We start from the raw sequence: 6,660 nt of genomic DNA, 5'->3' as shown, positions 1-6,660 counted from the left end.
GATGCTATTTTCACAGTCCAGCTATATATTTCTTTTGCCAAGGCCAGGAGTAAAAAGATCCCAAGCATGCTGGACATTAAAAAGCAAGTTCCTTGAAAGACATGTTCACTAAGCTGTCAGGGAGCTGTTAGCAGGGAAAGAACAGGCAGATAGACAGACTCCCACAGGGGTCTGAAGAAGCAGAGCATGCCTCTATACTAGAAAGAGGTCAGAGGAGCAGCTAACCCTGGAACTGTGACAAATCCTACGTCTCAATCTCTTCTACACACTGGCTTTGCCATCCCTCTAATCCTCTTTGTCACCTGTCCCCAGGCCTCTGTTATTCTTACCATATCTCTTTTTCAATCTGAAATAACCAGAATGGAACAAAGGTCTTCAATTTATATAATGGAACAGAAATAATACTAAAAATTCTCCTCCACAGAGTCTGAGATAACGACCAGCATAAAATAGCAATGTTTTCAGTAATCTGCCTGGGCCTTTGTTTTTTTCTAAATGGTTACAGTTAATTCAGAACCCAGCAATGCATATGGGTAGTTCAAATGGTATCTTTCAGTGTGCATTACCTTGCAGTTGTTCTCTACCCTCTCAATGCCAATTCTCACTGATTATCAGAGGAGGTACCAGTGCAGCATCTTATGTTTTTCAACAGGGTATAAAGAGATGGCTGCTCTGGGAGTAACAAGGCAGGGGTCTAGAGAAACAGGAGTATTGGACTCTTAGGAAAGCACTAGGTGCAGCTTATGTAGGAAAATTTAAACATGTTTAAATTTCACAGTGTTGTTATTTTTGCTGTGTTCACCACCCTCTCCTTATTCCCACTCCGGGCAGGCTCACCGTGACTGAAACACAACAGCGTCCATAAGCAAGGAGTGACAGTGCCACTGCCAAGGCTTCTGGTTTCATCTAATTTGGAAAAGTGACATCTTCTGCTATTCCTCGGTTCCCAGCCCTGAAAGTGTTGGGAGTGGCACCTGTCAGCTGCAAAAGAAAGCCTTCATCTGGAGCCAGAGATGGCTGTGGGAAAGCCAGGGCAGTATAACTGCGATAAGTCACATGCTGCTCTTGGACCCAGCAGGGGGATGGGACAGATCTCTCCCTGCAGTCACCTTATGGAAGTGGCTGCTGGTTTTCCTTCCTTGCAGGCTTGATCCTGTCTCCACTGGGAACAGGAAGACTCTAATTTTCCCTTTTCTGTGTCTTCTCACCTTCTTTCTTCCACTGATGTTGCTAAGATGTTGGCTTCTGCCGCTGATGCCTGCTGTTGGAGGCTGGTGTGCCTCATACTGGATAACAGTGGTAGCAAGGGACCTTTTCTTCTCCCCTGTTCCTCTCCCTTGCTCCACCCTCAGACTCCTTCTCCACTTCTACATCCATGTTCAAGCCCATGCTTCTTCCTATGCTCTTCCTCCCAGCTATGTCAGAAAAAGGAAAAATATGTAATATGCAGAAAAATCCAAACTATTGACATTGCTGCTAATTTCAGCAGTGACTCTTTTTCAGGCTCACGCTGTGAGAGCCAACTTTTATTGCCCATTATAAAACAATATCTCCTAATAGGGGGGGTGCAGTGCTCTGTGCTGCCAATAAGAGGGCATTTAGCCTGGAAATCTGTGACTGTAATTTATTGTCAAGCATGCCCCATGCACACACACACAGGTAATGATGGTGTTAGCCGTCTGACAAATTACAGGGCCTTGCACATTTGACCTCCTCCCCTGCCCTGTGTGCGGTATTGCATCTCCCAGGGGGTTCATCCTGACATCCCACCTCTGAGCAGCTTCCAGCTGCTGCCATTTTGGATATCCTGCCTATTTATTTCTTTCCAAAGATCCTCCCTGCTCTCACTCCTGGGGTTATTCTGTTTTCACTGCTGCTGTATGCAGGGATCAGTTTTGTGCCAAGCCTTGCTTGAGGATCAAATACCTTATAATTTTACTGATTAGAACTGCGAACTTTATAACAGTGGTGGAAGGGAGAACATCAAAGACTTCTGTCAAGATCTTTAGCTTTTGTCTTTAGCCCTGGGTATTCTCCAAATAGCAGACTTCAAAGCTGAGACCTTTTCCTAGGTACGGGAAAGTTATTCCAGACATTTTATGAATCACTGTGGATTAATTAAGTTTAATTTTTTTTCCTTCTGGTCTGCGTACAGTTCACCTGACAGTAACCAGAGCTTGAGAAGTACAGAGATCTCAAAATGGTCTCAATAAAGTTTTAAAAGTGTTTCCAAGCATTGCCAAAATAGTTTTGCCTTAAAATATTCAGTTTACAGTGTCTGATTCAGCGTATCTTTTCTCCTGGATTTTAGTAAAAGTTAAGTACTTAACTGTTGAATAGTAAAAGATTAAAGCACACATTTAAATGCTTTGCTGAATACAGTCCATACAAAATACATGATGTTGTATTGCAAAGTTTTTTCTTCACCCATTCAGGGATGAAAGGACACATTCACTAGTGGCCTTGGCACTTGTGACTAAAGAAGGCATTTCACATTCAGATGAGTAAACAATTTATGTCACACTATCCAATGTCCTCATGCCATCCTTCTAGTCTATTTATTTGAACATCTTTATCATAGCACTCAGCAAAATGCTTAATTAGACATGTTTGTATAGTAACATGATAGAAAATAATCTCAAATTACAGGGCTATGTTTTCAAAATTTCTTATATAAAAGATGCTTACATTACTAGAGCATATTAGTAGGAGTCAACCCTTGACATATATTCTAATTGGCATTTTGTGATTTTAATGACTAAATTTTGATAAACATCAGTGATAGTCCTGCTTCTCTGCCTCAGATTGTTTGGTTTTTATTCTGACCATTTGTAGGCTTTTTTTCACTTGCTCCAGCCCTTCATTTCTGTTTGGTTCAAGAAAAATCACGTCCCATTCTCCCTTGCCTGCAAAGCAAAGGCTTCCCTTCGCTCTTCTGAACCTGCACATGGCAATTATAATCAGTAATGAAAAGTCAGCAAATAACAATTTAAATGGTTGCTTTTCAGTAGAATGAATGCTGGATCCTCTGGAGCAAGCAGGGCTGGTGATGAGCCTGTCAGTCAGGAACTCTCATGCTTGGCAGGCTGATTTACCTGTCTGATGTTCCTGCTCGTTCTCCATCATAAAATAAGAGCACTTCACTTGTCAAACATCTTCCTTTTCTGGGATGCGTCTCGCACGCACACTGCTCGTCCATTTGAAACTCAGCTGTGCCTCTAGCAGTCAATTTGACAGCCAGACTCTGTCCTAAAGAGAGTTCCCAGTAGCCCACTGAAGCATCTCAAAAACCTGCACAATGAAAATATTTTTTATGCATTTATTTTTCTTAACAGAGAATTAACTCTTTGCAAAACAGAACAGGACTTTCGAGCTCTTTAAGACAGGGAAAAAACAAGTCTTCTAGACACTGAAATATCCAGGCAAATCTTTAATGTCTCACTCTTGTAACAGCTTGTCTTGAGTAAGCATGTCTAGAGATGTGCTAATGGTGGATCTGGCCACACAGGCTCTGTGGATGAGGTTGCTCCTTGGTGACTCTAACTTTGGGATAACTCTTCAGACCATACTGCCTCACTGTTTCCTGACTGCAGCCATCAGCATTTCTCCTTGGCTCAGCTCTAAATTTGATAGCCAAGCCTTGCTGTATGGCCAGGAGGGTCAGCCCAGGCTCCTGCCCCAAAGACAGGTGCCTCAGTAGTTCTTCTCTCATCCATCCTAAAGGCAGCAAGAAGGGAAGTGAATACAAAGAGGCTCAGCTTATACCTGTTCTTTCTAATTCAGAGGTAGGGGATTTTGCACAAAATCACAAAATACACTGAATTGGAAAGGACCCACAAAGATCATCAAGTCACACTCCCAGTCCTGTACAGAATCATGCCCAAGAATGATACCACACGCACAAAGCTATTATCCAAGCACATCTTGAGCTTGGTTAGACTTGCTGCTGTGATCACTTCCCTGAGGACCATGTTCCAGTGTACAAACACCATCTGGGTAAAGAACCTTTTCCTGATGTTAAAGCTAAATGTCCCCAGACGCAACGTCAGGCCATTACCTTAACTCCATGAACCGTTCACTCCCTCACATAGCGTCAGGGTTATGCCTAGGGTGAGGGTTCTGAAAATCACAAAGCCCAGAGCCCCAGGCACACTGCAGCTGTTAAAGGCATGCCAAGGGGAACGCAGAACTGCCAAAACATGGCTCCCTCCTCAGCTTTCTCTTTGAATCAGTCTTTGCTATTTATTTTACCACAAATATGGGATTTGCCTCTTGTTCCCCTCATTGAGAAGTTTTAGACTGCTCTGTGCCCTCTCCTCAGCCTCCTTTTCTCCAGCATGAATGGACCAATTGTACTGAGCTGCTCTTCATACAGCTTCACCTGTTGACCCTTCATCATCTGTGTAGTTCTACTTTGGATGCTCTGTAATAACATCTTTCTTACATTGTGGTGCCCAGAACTGCCCCCAGCACTCGAGGTGAGGCCGCCCCAGTGCAGAGCAGAGCAGGACAATCCCCTCCCTTGCCCAGCTTGCCATGCTGTGCCTGATGTCCCCCAGGACAGGGTTGGCCCTCCTGGCTGCCAGGGCACTGCTGGCTCATGTTCAGCTTTCCATTGCCCGAGAATACCAAGTCCCTTTCTCTGGCTCTTCTTTCCGGCATTTCATTCCCTGCTCTGTCTGTACATCCAGGGTTGCCCCATCCCACATACCGAGTTTGGCACCTGTTGAATTTCATGTGGTTTGTGATTGCCCAGTCCTCTAATTTGTGTCTCTGCAGGGCCTCACAGCCTTTGAGTGAGTCAACAGCTCCTTCCAGTTTTGTATCATCTGTGAATTTGCTTAGAATTCCTCCCAGTCCTGCATCCAAGACATTCACGAAGGTGTTGAAGAGCACAGGAACAGAGAACCATCATCCACCCCAGTCACTTATCTTGGTAAGACAGTACCTAATGTTTTTTAAGGAGAACTCCCAGTTCTGGGGACAAACTGTTTATTGAGAAAGCTTCTTTCTGGCCCTGAGTTGCCAGTGATTGACTTCTGCTCTGAAGCCTCAGAGTTTTTATCAGTACTTGTTAGGATTTTGGGGAAACATGGGCCATAGGACCAGATCAGTGGCGCTAGAGTTAGCCCAGTGTGGTATATCTGAAGCTGCAAAAACCGGACCACATCCAAGAAGCTTGGGGGATGTTAATTATTAATCCAATTGCTAACTTTTATATCTTGTCCCTACTGGAAGGATAAAGACTGACCAAACTGCAGTATGGTCAGAGTTTCTAGTGTACACTGTCCTTTCCCCTAGCATGTTGGGCTTCTGTTGTTCCTAAAGCTCTGCAGATCTTCCAAGTGGTCCCTCCCTGCAGCTGCCCCAGCTGCAGCTCTCAGTGAGAAGCTGGTTTTGTTCAGAAGTCTGGAAAATATTTAAAATATGTTAAGGTCTGAGGTTTCTGGCATGCAAATGAAGGTGTGTTACACATCTTGTTCTGAAAAATCACTGCTGTTCAATTAATCAGACAGTTATTCATCTCACACTGTAACTGTAGCCTGTAAGCCACTCATCATCTCCAGGTGTGTTGAATGAAACAATCTCATATTTAAGAATTTGTCAACAGTATAGCTGGATGCAATGATTTTAACATAGATTTTCCAGCATGGGATTTTACAATGTATATTGCTTCCTATGATCTGCAGTGAGTAAACAACCTTAATAACTTAAACATCCATGGTTTTCATCCTGTAGTTTATACCTGCGAAAGAGAAACAGGGTAAATGAAGTGATTTTTCCGTGTTTACCTGGGAGGACAGTTGGAAAACTGAATTGAAATCCAGTGTTCACTTTGTCAACTCATACTCTGTGCAATGTTGCCCACAATGGAGACTCCCAATGTACATAAACTGTGGTGCAAAAGGGAGCACAAGACTGATTTCAGGAGATGATGCAATGCTTCTCAAGCTCAAGGCTGATGGAGTAACAGGAAAAGCTAACTGAAGAGCAAAGGTAGCTTATCCTGTTATCTCTGAGGAGACTGAAAACAACCATTGACAATATGAAACCGCCTCTTTCTGTGGCCAAATGATGCTCCAATTAGCAGTTGGTTAATATTTAATATATGTTTTAACATTACAGTAATGTACCAGGACAAAAGGCATCACTATTTTGATAAGTGATTGAACTTTCAGCAGCAGAGAGGGAAGGCAGAGGGAGATTTTTAGGACTGGCACACAGTATAGCCCAAAATTTTAATTTCCTTTTTTTTTTTCTACAATTATATTAAAGACAAACCAGATGACTCTTATGTTGGCTGAAGACCTTAGCTTATGATTACTCATTTGAAAGCTTTTGCAGCTTAACAAATTACCATCCATCTGGTAAGCCATCCTATCTAGCCCCATGTGTGCTCTTAGCCATCCTGATACTGTGAATTAAAGCACATCAGCATCAGTGGGTTGGCCTGTCTCTCAGAGGTGCTAATGCCATGTGTTTGGAAGGGTGACAGCACCCTTTGGCCAGGTGGTAGGAGCACACAGCCATCTGCTGAACTTCTGAAACATGTGGCAGAACGGACTGGGAGTTATTGTCAAATCTCCACCTTCTGCAAGACAGATCCTGTGGGGTAAGGAAATGACAGGAGCTGCAGTTACAAAGCTTTCTGGGATCTGA

The sequence above is a fragment of the Geospiza fortis genome, unplaced genomic scaffold (genome assembly GCF_000277835.1).
Source record: "Geospiza fortis unplaced genomic scaffold, GeoFor_1.0 scaffold190, whole genome shotgun sequence".
NCBI classification, from domain to species: domain Eukaryota; kingdom Metazoa; phylum Chordata; class Aves; order Passeriformes; family Thraupidae; genus Geospiza; species Geospiza fortis.
Note: the sequence above shows the minus strand (reverse complement) of the source record.